Here is a 15,592-nt window from a genome sequence, read left to right on the forward strand (position 1 = left end):
AGAAAGAGAGAAAGAAAGAAAGAAAGAAAGAAAGAAAGAAAGAAAGAAAGAAAGAAAGAAAGAAAGAAAGAAAGAAAGAAAGAAAGAAAGAAAGAAAGAAAGAAAGAAAGAAAGAAAGAAAGAAAGAAAGAAAGAAAGAAAGAAAGAAAGAAAGAAAGAAAGAAAGAAAGAAAGAAAGAAAGAAAGAAAGGAAAGAAAGAAAGAAAGAAAGAAAGAAAGAAAGAAAGAAAGAAAGAAAGAAAGAAAGAAAGAAAGAAAGAAAGAAAGAAAGAAAGAAAGAAAGAAAGAAAGAAAGAAAGAAAGAAAGAAAGAAAGAAAGAAAGAAAGAAAGAAAGAAAGAAAGAAAGAAAGAAAGAAAGAAAGAAAGAAAGAAAGAAAGAAAGAAAGAAAGAAAGAAAAGAAAGAAAGAAGAAAGAAAGAAATGAAATGTAGCTTGGGATAATTCAGTGGGACCCATTGTCATGACTATCTCTGTATGACCACCTGTGTGTGTTCTATAGCACCTTCCAGTGCCAGAGCTGTGCCAGCTGCTTTGGGAGGAGCCCTGCCAGCAGCACTGGGTGGCAGGCTGTCCTCTGCAGCTGGGGACAGGGAGATGGCGCTCCTGGAGAGAGCCCAGCAGGGCCAGCCTGGCTCTCAGCCTGTCGCTGTCACCGAGAGGCTGGCACTGCTCAGCCCCCGAGCAGAGAGGGCTTGGGGCACATCTCATCGGTGCTCACAAATACCTGAAGGGAGGGTGAAAGGAGAATGGAGCCAGGAACATTCCAGAGGTGCCCAGTGACAGGAACAGGGCAGTGGGTACACACTGAAGCACAGGAGGCTCCTCAGAATGCCAATAAGGACTTTTTCACAGTTACGGTGACTGAGCGCTGGCACAGGCTGTCCAGACAGGTTGTGGAGAGATGTGTCCTTGAAGATAGATATCCAAAGCTGTCTGGACGTGATCCTGGGCAGCCTGCCCTGGGTGACCCTGCTTGAACATGCATGTTGAACCAGGTGACCTCCACGAGTTCCTTCCAACCTCAGCTGTTCTGTGATTCTGTTAAATTCTGTGGCAGCTCCTTTTAAATTGGGGTAGGGAGGTTACCAAGTGAACCATTTGAATGCTAATAACACATTCTTTCAGTAACTGGATGTATTTGTTTGTGCTTTTAGTGCATTTTGATTTTATCACAGTTTTAGTGGTTATCATCACATATAATAATCACATTTACATTTAAGATTGCTTGTCCTTTGTGGTATTCTGTTTTCATTTCCAGTTGTTTGCCCTCCAGAATTACAAGAACTGAATGGATTTATTGTCTCCATGTAAACTCTTGATCCCCATCTCTAGGGTTTTATGACAAAAACTCAACAGATCTGAAAGTAGCAATAATATTGAAATGATGATGCTGTATCATGGATAGTACTTTAGTTTGGGCAAGTGCATAATCCTCATCTGCTCCAGGACTGAAACAAGCATTGGTGACACAGCTGAGAATAACTGGCACGTGAATTGCAAGTGTGCCTTGGGCTGTGACCTGTCCTAGTGAGAGGAGAACAGGTTGTATTTTCAGTGAGGGTACTCCAGGCAGTCTGTACACTCCTGGACACCATTTTGCATGTAAGATGTTTACAGGGAGCAGCTCCTTGCCAACAGTAGCTGCCAAAGCATGCATTATAATCCCAACAGAAGGTTATTTGGTTTAGGCCAAAACTGTGCCAAGGATCATTCTAGCAATTTAACAGCTGCCCTCCAGTGCCATTCACGGCATCATCCAAGTCAGCAGTGTAGATGCAGCCAGAGTTTGTCAGAACTTATTTACTTTTAATTTTATTTTGTTCCACTACATCTGTCTGGAGCCAGCTTCTAAAATAAATTCCACAGTCACAAATCAACACTTTTTTTGTTATATTTTTAAAGTGGCAGTACAAATTGCAATTTTGTAAGCCGATCAGCAGAGTGCAAATAGTGAAAGAGAAGTTTTTCCTTGAACCATACATCTGAGCAAGAGGAGTAATTATGGGTGTCTGTCACTCCAGTCTCAATATCTGTGGAGCCACTGAGGTGCATCTGTAAAACTGACTCCTGGAACCTGAATATCCTCCCTCCTGACAGGACAGCTCCCTGCTTATTTTTGACTCATCATCTTGTACAAGTTTGGTCTTCACAAACTACAAGAGATCAGCCCTTCATTTATGTCTCTAAAGCAGATACACACACTGTCTCAAATAAATATACTTAGATGGGACTTAATGGGGTGCCTTGTAAGATGAGGGCCTTCATTTTCTGACCTCACATGAAACAGGTCAGAGTTGTGTTTTCCCCTTCTCTATTGTCTCCTCTTTCCCCTGTTACTTCAGGTTCTTCTGAATCCATACAACTTACAGTTCCACTTACAAGGGTAATGCTGTTTCCAAATTTGCTATTAATGTTATAAAGAATGTTTCCAAAAGTTCTGAAATGAGCTATAAAATAATCTAGGACTGAAAAAAATCCCAATTAATCAATAATTAAGATTACTTGCTTACAAAAATTGAGAGGTCACTTTATACATGGGAAAATACCTTCATGGGGTAAAATACTTCATGATAACTGACTCTCTAGCTTATCAGAAAAATGTAACAAAAATCAATATCTGGAATTAAAAAACAGACAATGCTAATGAAAAATCATGATTTTTAAAGCTGGAAATGACTATCGTAGAATAAACTTTCAAAGAGAAGTAGCTGATTCTCTATTGCTTAATGTGATTTCCAAGTAAGACTGTCTGCATTTTCAGGGGGTGCACTTCAGATGAGTATAATTACTGAATGCAATACATGAGTAGCTGGATAAAATGAAGTGGCCTCTGTTAGGCACTTAGAGAAGACGAATTAGGTTCTTTCTGGCCCTGAAAAGTGCAAGTCTATGAGAAGCAAGAGGAAATCATTACTGGATCTATTAAATCCACTCCTATTCAGGTTATAAGCATGAGGTTATGAAGCTGTGCTGCTCATAGCAGAAATACTCTTCACTTCTTTGACCTTTCAAGAAGTCAGCAAAGAGCCCAGAAATAAAGAGCTCTCCAGAACAGTGTGACAGGATAACCCAGCCACTTCCACCTGTCATATGGAGGAGCAGGGGTGAGCTTCACCAACAGAAGCCAGAGAAAATAAACAGAAGCACAAAGCCACCAACACAGCTACCAACACACAGACTCACCAGCCCAGCCTTCAGAGTTCAGCTTTTCACATACTGCATTGAATGGTTCAATTAGATTTGCAGCAGCAGTACAATAATTATGATATTATATAAATGAAGAAATTTTATGTGATTAGGTAGTGAGGTGGATTGTTCAATTTGTTGCTTATGTTTATACACCTTCTTGTAAGTCATTCAATGTGTTTATCTTAAATAGGGAAATGGTGACAGTAAAGATTGCATAATGTAGAAGTTGGAAAACCAGTCTCCTTAGACTTGGTCTGCTAAAGGTTCATATTCTTGATTGTATCTCCAGCTAGTTCTTAGTGTATTTTTTTATCTTCACAGTTTGTTTTAATTTTTTGGCTCGGTTATTCTCTGGCACCGAATTAGTAACAGTGAACCACAGTGAACCCCACGTTACTGTGTTGTAACTGCTGGAAGCCTGGCTGCATAATCACTATTTGCCAATGCCTACTAACTTCCACTTCTAACAATATAATAACCAGTGGATGGACCCTTATGAAAGTATTGTGCAGAATGAGAATCAGTTGTGTCTGGCAGTTACAGTAAGAATCAGGGAAATGCCACCTGGATAATGAAAGGCACACAATTTATATTTGTCATTACAGCTAAAGATCTGAAATCCAGCACCTGAAGTGCCTGCAGGAATTGGAGAGGAGACACAAGGAGGGTTGGTCATGAATTGAGCAGAGACTGGTGGCTGCTGAATCTGCAAGGGGTAAATGTGAGGAGGGACAGGTGTGTGATGTGGGGCAGAGCATGTGTACTGAACACATGATTAAATATGTTTGTGGATTCAAGCAGAATGTTTGAAGTACCTCAAGCATGATGTGCTCAGTGCAGTTATGAGGTGAAAAGGTGCAGCAAAAAGGACTGTTCCCTAAACTGTAAGCTAATACCAAATGCTGTGGCTTATGGGTTTTTTTATGTACATATCTGTGGTTTTCATGGTTTAACCAGCGTAGCATCTGATTATCATGCACTTATTTTCTGTTTGCTACATGCCTTCTCCCCACCCTCTAAATTCATCATAAATACGTTGAGATTACTTGAGAAGACTGCTCTTGACTTCAGAAAAGTTGAATGTAACCTTTTCTTAGATTTCAAGAGAATATTAATTGGCTACCATTTTGTGTCAGATTTCTTCAGCATCATACAAGAGGAAATCCTGGAGATCTGTATTTTTTTATATTGTTTCTTCAGATTTTGCTGCTCTAAAGTATGTGCCTGAGGAGAGAACAGAAGTTTAGCAGGAGAGAGACTGTTTCAATATTTCAACCCAGCGCTCAGGAGATCTATGCTCACTTCTGAGAGCTGCCAGAAGCTCCCCAGGTAGTTTTGAGTGACGCTGATCAGTCAGCGTCTCCCTGTGCGCCTGTTTAGTCAAACAGCAATTATAGCCCTGCACGCAGTCACGATTCCCTGGCTGGCGAGCAGGCTGCTGTGTTGGGGACTGTCACTTCCCTCAGCCTCAGCACTGTGAGCTGCAAGCTTAAAATAGCCCCAAGGAGCCCCAGTGAGGGAGGGGAGCATGCCTCACCAGCCCTGGAGAGCTTTGCTGGCAGCAGCCCTCGCGCAGAGCCCGCGCGCACTGGGACCAGGCGAGCTGTGCCCTGATGGAGCACGGCTGGCTGCACAGCCTGGGAGGCTGCCACACTCCTGCATGACCCTAAACACCACGGCCCTGCTGCCTTTGGGACTCGGCTGCTGAAACATGCTTCTTTTATGTAACTCGTGGCGGTATTCTTGAAGGAATAGTTTGTCATTCCTCTTGCCCAAGTTACAAGCATCTTTGGTTGTTCTTCTGTTTCTGTTTTTGTGCACTTGCAAGCCTGGTATGCCACCAGTGATGAGGGAGAGGCTATAATAATCTTTATTTCTGTTTTGCCAGGCTGCTCTGACCATCCTACAGGAAGTCAAAATCTCCATGTTCAGTACTTCAGGCTTTTGATTGCTTCCTTTCTGGAGCTGCTGAGCCTGCCTTCCTGAGGGATTGGCTATGCTAAGAGATGTATCAAGCTTACACTGACTGGTTTAGATTGCTCTTTTGTTTATTGTGCTCCTTTTGTGTCTCTTGAGGGTGTCCAGTGACACCATCCATCCCGCTGTCCATTTGGGAGCATCTGAGGAGCTGGAGCAAAGGGGGAGTGAGTGGAAAGGAATGTGAACCAAAAACTGCATCTCTGGAGTGGTAGCTCTAAAGTCATGCTGTCCCCTGTAGGCAGATGTCCTTCCATGTGGAGCAGGGCTGCCAACAGCCCTCTCCAGAGCCTTGGCTCAGCTTGAGCCCTTGAGCAGAGCAGAGAGGCCCTTCCTGCCAAGTCCCCTCTCGGGTCCCAGGGGCAGAAGACATGGCTTTCCTCGACCATCTTGCTATCAGCTGCGCTCTCCTCTCACAGGGCACTTACAGGACTGCTCCAAAGCCAACACAGCCCAACAGCATGCTGAGACTTGGCAGGGGCTGGGGGAAGAGTAGGGGAATAACCTCTTGTGGGGATATTCTGACATTTTCTCTAGGTTTTGCCTCCTCCATGGTTGTTGAGAGTACTGGAATCTAGGCTCTGTTTCAGAAATGTGGCATTTGCCAGTCTCTTGAAGACTCACGTACGTTTGTTCAAGTTAGAAGTATTGTAATCATTATCTAGAGCTAAAATTAAAATTTATGGCTTGTATTAAGAGGATTAGAGTAAGATCAACATGATTTTGGCAGAATTAGAGGACAATTCTAGCTAAGTGCTGACCTACATAAAGAAAAGGAACAAACTGAGAACATTTTGACTTGGCATCAATGGCAGGAGAGAAACAACTTTGCCTGCATTAAACCATATGCCAAATCCCATAACTTAAGAAGTTCCACATATTGGCAAGCATACAGAACTCATACACTTTTAAAACTTAGCAAATGTCTGCTTTCAACTTTATAGAATTTCTAAAAATGTCCAATTGTGATATCAAGTGGAATATGATTTCAAATGGGCTTAAATTAAATTTCTAAAACTAGAATGAGCATTTAAATTAGTGGATACCTAGGAACAATTCAAAATAAATTTTGGGGCCTCTTAGGAAACATTCTGAATTCATGTATCACATACCAAAGCAGCATGTATTTTTACAAACACCTAGGCAATTCAGCACATATGAAATTGTAAATATGTGTTTCTACAAGTAAGTGCCAGTAATATTAGGCAGAGGCATGTTTATTGTTAGTACTTGTAATATCTTCTGGAATAATGAAACAAGCTGGGTCTATTATGACCTTTTTATTACGTTTTTTTATTTTACTTAGGCAATTTAATTTTCTTCATCTATGTTATAATATGACCATTTGAACAGAAAAGTTATGCTACTGAAATATTAGAGGCAACTACAAAGGAACACAGTCATAGCTGAGGATTTTTTTTAAATGGGGGAAAAAAGACTTTTACTGATATTGGGAGGTTTTTTCCAATTTAACACTTTTTTTTTTCTCTCAAAATAATTGGAAAGAATTTTGCTCCTTTGTTAGGAGTTGAAAGTAAAATATGTAAAAATGCCCTGCTGATGTACATATATTGTTTTGTCACAGCCTGGGCTGAATGTCCCACTTTTCTCTGAAAGTTATTAACATATGCCAAAGAGCTTGTGGAAGGCCTGATGGAGAATCAAACACTCTATCCTAACAGCCTTGAGGGGTCTTGCCATGGAGACATGTTTTTCCACTGCCTTCTTCCCAGCAATCACAGAATGCTAAAATATATCAAGAGTGGTGGGAAAACAGCCACTCCTGAAATGCTCCTTGTATTGCAACAAAACCAGTGAAGTGCATTCAGACTGTACAAAAAAAAGTAAGGGTAATATCATCTATTCATAATCATCAAAACATCTCCAGTGGAACTCATCTGACAAAGGAGTGTTACGTTAGGACACATAACAATGGTACCAGAAATTTGCCAGGAGATTTAACTGGAAAAATGCCTTTCCATTTTCAGGCACTCCCCACAATGGCAAGAGCAAAAAGAAATTAAATTCAAAAACTGAAAAAGAGATTGTGGGAAAAAACCCATTTAATCTGGCAGTGCTGCTGGCAGTTGGCTAGCACTTTTATGCCATGTAGCTGTGTGGTTTCTCTGTTCTGGTAACCCCTGCCTGAGCATGGCCTGCAGAGAAATCTGTGTTGATCTCATGAGTCATTCCCAGGAGATGGCAAACATGACTAAAAGGCTGGAATACAAGACACATGTTACAGGATGAAAACCAAAAGAACTGGAGGGTGTTTAACAAGCAGTCAAGAGATTAACTCCAGAGACACAGTGTGAGGAAATGGGCATGAAGGAGGGATGCAGAACATGATCACAGTACCCTTTGCTCCTGCTGTCCTCCAGAGCTGCTGCTGGAGTGCAGGGAGCCCATGGCAACCCTGCAGGGAGCCTGAAGGAAGAGACAGTCATCTCACTGGTCCCAAGCCCGAGACAAGGAGACCATTAATGGTCCCTCTGGCACACAGCTACCATTCTCCATTACACACCTACCACAGACCTCAGTGAGCTGTGCAATGGTTTGCTTGGCCCAGGGTTGACATTGTCTTGCTATTTATGAAATCATTAAAAGCTTTCTTGTTTCTTGAGCATATGTTCTTGATTAAAAGGTTTATTGAAGCACACTTGTCCTTCCTAAAACATGTGGATGTCTTTTGGGAGGGACAGGCAGATTTTCAGTGTCACAGAAGGTTGTACTCAATTGCAAATACCAAAGCAGGCTGACAACACATGCACAGCAGCTTCAACATCGACAGTGTGCCACAATAAACTCACTAAAAGGGTTGGGGACTTCTTGTGAATCAGTGCATGAAGAAGTGCTGGGTCACACCTGATGCCTCTGCACCCTGGTTTTGAAGAGAGAGGTGCCTCCACACACTTGTCCAGCTGACAGAAGCACTGAGCAGTCACCTCTCCTTCTCTCCTTCTCTCCTTCTCTCCTTCTCTCCTTCTCTCCTTCTCTCCTTCTCTCCTTCTCTCCTTCTGTGCTCTGCTAAGAAGAGCTTTCTGCTGTCCCACCACCCACCGAGTAGGCATTTGCCTTTAGAAGATTCTAAAACACAATATGCATTGGTAACACATGGCAGAAATTTCTCAAATGCTTCAAGCCATGTCTTGACATGTTTCCATTTTTCTTTCTCTCTTCCAGAATTCATCCATATTATTCAAAAATGGGTCTGAAGCTCAGAAGAGATCTTTCTCAGACTTCCACTCACTGAGAAGCCTGTCACCCTGAAAGCAAATAAAATCAAAATAACAGTAGTACTAACAGACCATTTAATGTCTGCAATGTGAGGCTGTGGAAAATGACCTTTGAAACATCTTGGCATGAGAAGCTATTCCAGTACTTTGTAGACTATGTAGCCATGTAGCCAATTCAGGTACAGAAATATGGAAATGTGTTTTCAGGTTCATTTCAATATTTCAACAGAAAAGAAGCAAATAAAGAGAAAAAAATAGTCAGTATAAGTCAATAATGCATTTCAAAAGGGTGTGTTAATTTAAAATGTGAAAAAATGCTGAAGCTGTTTAAATCTGTAAAGCATAAATTAATATATCATTCAAATTTTTAAAAAATCCTATTTTACATAATTTCTATTTTGTTGAAAAAAAAGCCACTCACTAATTATTTGTTCATCTCTACCGGAAGTTGCCTGCTCTGCAGCATTTCTTGTTGTCTTTCAGTTTTAATTCCTTTTTTACACTTACACTTTATCTTACTATCTCTATCTCATTCTACACCATTCCTTTTAGATTAAAAGAACCCTTTTTTTTTTAGTTGCTCTGAATCTAGTAGTGAAAGGTGATGAGAAGAAGAGATTTTATATAAATGTGCCAGTTTGTTTGCTTGGACAGCAGAGATAACATTCTCAGCTATGTTCTTTAACAACAGTTCCCAACCGAGAATTGGGGTAAAAAGCAACATAAAAGCTGGCATTGAAAATTAATTCTACATTACCAAAATCAAATTTTAAGAGCACAGCAGCCTATTCTGTAATAAGTTATTGTGGTGTATAACTTCAGCCAGTATGGGCTTTTAATTTTGTGTTACAAACTTTGGAGGGTGACAGAAGTACACTAAACATATTAGAGACAAATATATTGCCACTGATCTATTAATTTAGAAATGTGGATCAGTTGGCCAATTACCTTTTCATCTTCCTCTATGCAAAACTTAGTAAGAACAAATTGTATTAGACCTACACACTTGTTTAACATTTGTTGGTTAGCATAATTACATTCAAAGACTTGTCTTCATTTCCTAAAGGACAACTATAAATACATTCAGCCATGGTGTCCCTGAACTTCCACTTCTGTCTGTTGTACAAGTGATCAAAACATCACCACGTTCTTGAATTTTTCTTTGTGGAAGAAAGTAAAACAGATTTGGCAGTGAAGGAATGTTGCAGCAGAAAGGTTCACAAGATAAGTGCTGGATGAAAACCAAGACTATCATTGTACCAAAAAAGTAATCTAACTTGGTTTTATTTTAAATTTAAAATGTGTTTTAAATTTAACTGCAGTTTCAGGGCAACATTTCTTTGCTCTTTGAAACTGTGGCTAGCAAATAAAATAGTGAGATTTACTTTGGGGACATCAACTTGAGTTTTCTTTGGGTTTGTAAAGGCTTTTCCTTCACCACAGCACTGCCAGTTTGGACTGAATAGGGTTTCCTTTTGTATTTTTCCATGCTCTTTGCTCAGTTGAAAAGCATCAAAGAAACTGTCATTTGTTGAGAGCAACTAGCAGTCACTGTTACTAGTCAAATGTTAAGCAAACTTTGCCATCACAGAGAAGCTTAATTTTTCTAATTGGTGTGTTTTTTCTAAATGGCAGGATGCTGAGGTAAGGTTGGAGAAGATTTCCCAGTTCCAGCAGATCTTAAGCACCGGATGACATTGCAGTTTTAGTTTCTGAAATTACAGTGCTTTTAGAAGTATTTCCTTTTGGATTCTTAGGGAAGTCTAAGAAGCCTGACCTGTATCCAGCAGGGATACCTGTGTGGGAGGAGGCCTTGGAGTACTTCAGCTATGTGTTCCTCTTGCTTGGAGCAGTGACTCACGGGGTACGTGTACCTCCAGCATGCTGGCTCCCATGGAAACCCTGCTGACTCCCTTCCTGTGAGCATCTCTGTGGATGGCCTTGCCAAGGGGATGCTCTGACCTGAGGTGCAGGGACACATGTGGGATATTGCTCCAGACACTCATGCTAACCAATGGACACTGGGCATTCATGGATCTGGGGCTCCCTGGCACCTGAGTTCTCCTAGGCCCATGTGGCTTTGTCCTTCCTTGATGAGAATATTTTTGAGCTGATGTTCCTTCCCATGTGAGAAGCAAACAGGTTACCCCCAAAAATAAAAGGCCTCTTTCCAGCTGTCACTACTGAAGGCGTTGTCAGGAGTGCGGGAAGGCCGCGCGCCACAGCTCCAATGGATGCCAGTGAGAAATGGGTACCTCAGCACCCGAGGTGCCTTGGGAAATCCCAGACACTAACGAAATCGAGCAGCTCTCAGCTGTCCTTACACGTTCCAGCAGAGGCTGTCTCTCATTTGCAGGCTCCAGACTGTCTCTTTTGGGCATGGGAACAGCGTGGCTCCAAGGAGCGACGACACGTTCCTGGTGCATTGCAATGTAAAACCCTTGCTGCTCTGAAAGCACCCTTGGCCTGAAATATGGGGACAACAGATCCCACTGAAGATAGGTTCCTACTCTGGGTGTCAAAATGTTTCCCAAGGACTGGGCTTTCTGTTCAAGCTTTTGCTGTTTTCCCTGGTTTGCATTTTGCCACTCATTTTTTCCATTCTTTTGCTGCTAGCTATTTTTCATTAGTATCCCTGGTCAGCAGGAACCTACCCTGCTTCAATTTTACAAGAATTTTGACAATTGAAATTTACCCCATCGTGTGTTTCAAAGTGAATCACAACAATTCTTCATCTATTACAAGCTGTGAATTGCTGAGACATCTGACCCAAATTATGGCTTCAGCTGGCATGAGCAGGAATTTACTCAATGAAAATCAGTTCCTCTCAAAGAGTTTCTTTCATCCATGAAACATTTTTTTAAATGCAAGTTTGAAGATTAGTAAGGACTCTGTTATTACTTACTACCAACTAAAGGTTGATTTCCTCCACTATTTTAAAAAAAGAGATGGAAAATCAATTTCCCTGAAATTTCATTCATTTGTATCAATTCTAAAGGAAAAATTCAAAATAATAATTTTTGAATGACTTAAAATGAAAATGGGAGATTGCAGTCCAACTCCCTCAGTTTATTTTCATCCTTCCCATTTCCCTTTCACTGTTACATTGCAAATTTTTAATGTCAGAAATATTGCTGTCTATGCCTGTCTATGTCTGTGTTGCTGTTTCTTTGTCTACAAGATTCAAAATGTAAGAATTTGCCTTGGGATTTAATTTATTTTTTCCCCAGCTCAGAATTTGACCACAGCTGAGTCATCTCAGTAACAGGTCTTGCATCTCACATCAGATTCCAGAGAGCTGACTACAGTTTATCTGCAGACAGAGGCACCATCTCCATCCCAGGCTGTCTGAACCTGGGTAGTACCCATCTGCCCCATTCTGAGGAATTTTACTGGGACCTCACTTGCCTCTAGGCAGGTGAAGTGCAGGTCTCTGATTTCAGCTCTAGGATGCCTTCTGCCAGCCTTTCCTTGGGAGGCAAAACCCCATATTCAAGCTCTTCCAGGTACTGAAACCAGTCGCGCAGGCCACTCAGTGCTCTTCTTGGCTTGTCTCACTTCTTGGAGCTCCACTTATGCTTGGGAAATCTCACCTCATCACTTATTTCCTCCAGGAAAAAAAAGAGTGAAAAAGAATGCAAGGCCACTTTAATTTCCTGGGAAACTATACACAAAAGGACCCTGATTTGTGCTGTGCACACAGCCAGTCTCATCCCTGTCTGTGAGTCTGGGGCAGCAGACACAGCAAGAGCTGTGATGGAGGCTGTGCTGCCCTGATGTGCCCTGTGGATATGCACACCTCACTGGAAAGCAAACACAGTTCTGGGGTGCCCACTTGCACCCTCAAGGTCTGATTGTGTCCTGATAACAGGTTTTGCTGACATCCCAGGGTCTCAGCAGTTTGTGCTGGGTTTCCACAGAGGAGTTTACATGTTGTTCAGACACTGTGCTATGTGAGAGCAAACAAGTCTTAACAACACCTTGTAAAGTCTCATGAAAGCAGTGCTGTGAGATGCACCTTGTTAGCTGTCCTGACAGCTGCAGCCTTAAATAAGGCAGCTGCCATAAACACCGATGAAAATGCATTAGGGGCTGCCACAGTGAGTGAGACTGGGTGAGACTGGCTGCCAGAGTGACACTGAGTTGCTGGGAGGGCCACCCATGCCCAGAGGTGGAGTAACACCATTGTCAATATTTCACAACCCTTTGCCTTCTCTTCAAGTCAGGATACCTTTGCAGTTAGAGGAACCCAGGAATTACAGGGAAGGAGACAGGTGACTAAATACAGGTGACTACTGCCATTTTACACACCATATTTATATGGCCCTCCTCCTCTAACCTCCTGTGTGTTGCACTTGGCTTTAATCCATCTGCACCAAACTCCAGCCACATGCCATCTGTCACCCTTTTACAGCATCAGTGACAATGGTCTCCTTGTGCACCAGATCAGGTGCTCATCAATATTCTCCCTGCCTGTGTGTGATCAAAACATTCCACCTGACAGTTTGTCTGCCAAGGGTCATCATCCAAACGACAGAGGTCGTGGCTGGAACAAAGGATGGCATTTGGTGGCACAACTTGCATTTCTCTCTTTCCAACTCACCTCAGTGTTTCTGAGTGCCTATCTCAATGTATGTGGTTATTCTCAAGCCTATTTCGGAAAACCAGTTGCACTAAGCATGGGTTTAAATGCTATAAATTTACTTGATGCTGAAAAGACAAGGTTTAAAATTAATTTGCTCAAGCACATCTTTGTGATGTGTAACGCTGATGTGTCAGCGTTATGTTTTAGCCAAAAGCTGCTGCCATGGCTTATCTCAATCTCCAAGGCAAATTTCCAGCATGTTATTTAGGAGGGAAGGAATTGCTACATAAAAGAATTTCGGAGTCCCTCAAGAGCATTTGGTCCTGGGTGCATGAGAGAAACCTGCAATTGGCACTCCTGCCACCTACATGGGGCTTCGCTTGAAACTAGTTGTGAGAAGCCTGATTTTAATGGCAAAGCCTAAGGATGCTGCTTTAACTTCTCTTGTGATTAATGTTAATGAAGTGTTCTTTGTATGTGTCTACTTTGTGTATGAGTTGTGAGTTTTTGGTCTGAGTGACAATTACATTGGCAGAGGGTTACAGCTCTGAGCTTGGGAGCAGGGACTCAGGGATGGGTTTGTTCTCACCACACCCTGAGAAGGATATGCTCAGTTGGTTTTACGGATGATCTGAAGATGGTATAGGAGTGATTTTTTCTGGATTTTGCCTTGTTTTGCATACCTGATCAATGTATTGAGGTGCACATCTGTATACCTAAAGCCTGGCAACTGGAAATGGTACAAGCTAAAGAATGAAAACTGCTCTGTGTGTGTACTGGGGATGGTGCTGGGGATTAGTGACTATCAACCATTTCAGATTCTGTAGTTTGTCTGAGGCTCAGCAAGTGTCTCCTTTTCAGTTTCTGTAAAAGGTGTTTTGTGAACTATTCAAGGTGTGGGTCTCTTCTTTGTATAGTGCATGTTCCAAGAGCTGACAGATTTGGGTTTTGCCAGAGGTGCACTTGGGTAGACGCAGTTACACTGACTGTTTTACTAAGTAAGGAAGGGAAGTTTTCCTGACTCGTGTTGTAGAACTTGCAACTCTGTCTTGATTGTATTTCTGTTGAGGAAGTAATTCCAGGTTGTTTATTGGTGTTTTGAATGCCTCTTTTGATCAATGTAATCTCTTCTTTAATTTTTATGTTTCTTCCATAGACGTTATCTCTTCTTTTGGCAAATTGTTTAATGCCTGACCTTTTACTCTGGGGGAGTGATTTGAAACACTCTTAGCTAGATGCTACATGGAAAATATTTGGAACTGCATTCTCTCTGATCAGTAATTTAGCCTTGGCTGATGTTTGGTAACATCTCCTTTCCAAAGAAAGACAGTATAACTTATGGTGTTTTGGTGCCATGCTCTTTGTGGCCCATTTGACAGGTTTTATTGCAATGCAAGATAATTTATTTTCCATCTTCATTGTCTCTAACAAAGCTGTAGAAAAGAATTTGAACTGATGCTTCATAGCTCATGTTTTATTTCAGACGTTTTCCTCCCATGACTTTCTATGACTCACCCTGTATAAAGCATGTAATTGAGGTACTGTTGGAATTTCTCCTGCAGAGATGAATTTCTTTTGAGGGATGGCTTCTTCTCCATTTGGGCAGTGTTGGGAAGTAGGAAAGTGAATAATAATTTTCTGTAAGCAGCACATGGAAGTTTTGGGATCCACAGAATAACACTATCAGTCTTTTGATGAACCTTAGGAACTAGCAAGAGTACAAAATAGCAAAATCAGCCTTATGGGAGGTGTGGTATGACAAAGTAAGTGGTCTGGGCTTGAGCTCCCAAATTTTTGCACCAGCTTCCTTCTGCTTTTCCCGAGGCTAAAGTGTGGGACACAGAAGGCAAGTGGCAGTGTCAGGAGCCTGGGAGTACCAGCTCTTCTTTGACCCACCATGTGAATTGACACACAGAGGAAACCATGGCAACCACCAAAACGCAGCTGAAATGGGAAGAGTGGATTTATTGCATTATCTCACTAACAACACCAGGCAGCTGAGACATACAGGAACACAGGCTGGGTTAGGCTCAGTTCATCCTGGAGACCAAAGGCACACAGGAACACAGGCTGGGTTAGGCTCAGTTCATCCTAAAAGGCTTCTTGCACACGCAGTTCATCACAAGACTGTGATTTTATGATCTCTCTCTCTCCCAGCAGGAGGTTGAAGCATGTCTATTAGAGTGTTATCTCTACACAGGAATTCTGCTTCTGAAAGAAGGCAGAGGATGAACGACACTAGGCATAATAAATGGAGTTTTCCCACACCTACTTCCTTAGCATTCCCAGCTGCAAGGTTCCAATTCCCAACTTCAAGCACAACCATTCTGTCCTCACTAAATCTTCCAGTTTTGACCTTATCTTCCCAGCATCTACATTTTGCAGAACGTGTGTCCAGTGTTGACTCATCAGATCTCACCAGGATGCTGGCAGAATCTCGGCTTTGGACGTGCATGGGCTGGAGTGGAGCTGCCTCTCTCCACACTGACCTGTGACTCAGGCAGCTCCCAGCTCCCAGGGTGGCACCCAGCACTAATGGTTTGCCTCTTGAGATTCACAGGCTCTGTCACTTAGCCTCTTTATTCAGGCCATGTGAAAGACACT

This window comes from Ammospiza nelsoni, chromosome 3 (assembly GCF_027579445.1).
Source record: "Ammospiza nelsoni isolate bAmmNel1 chromosome 3, bAmmNel1.pri, whole genome shotgun sequence".
NCBI lineage: Eukaryota > Metazoa > Chordata > Aves > Passeriformes > Passerellidae > Ammospiza > Ammospiza nelsoni.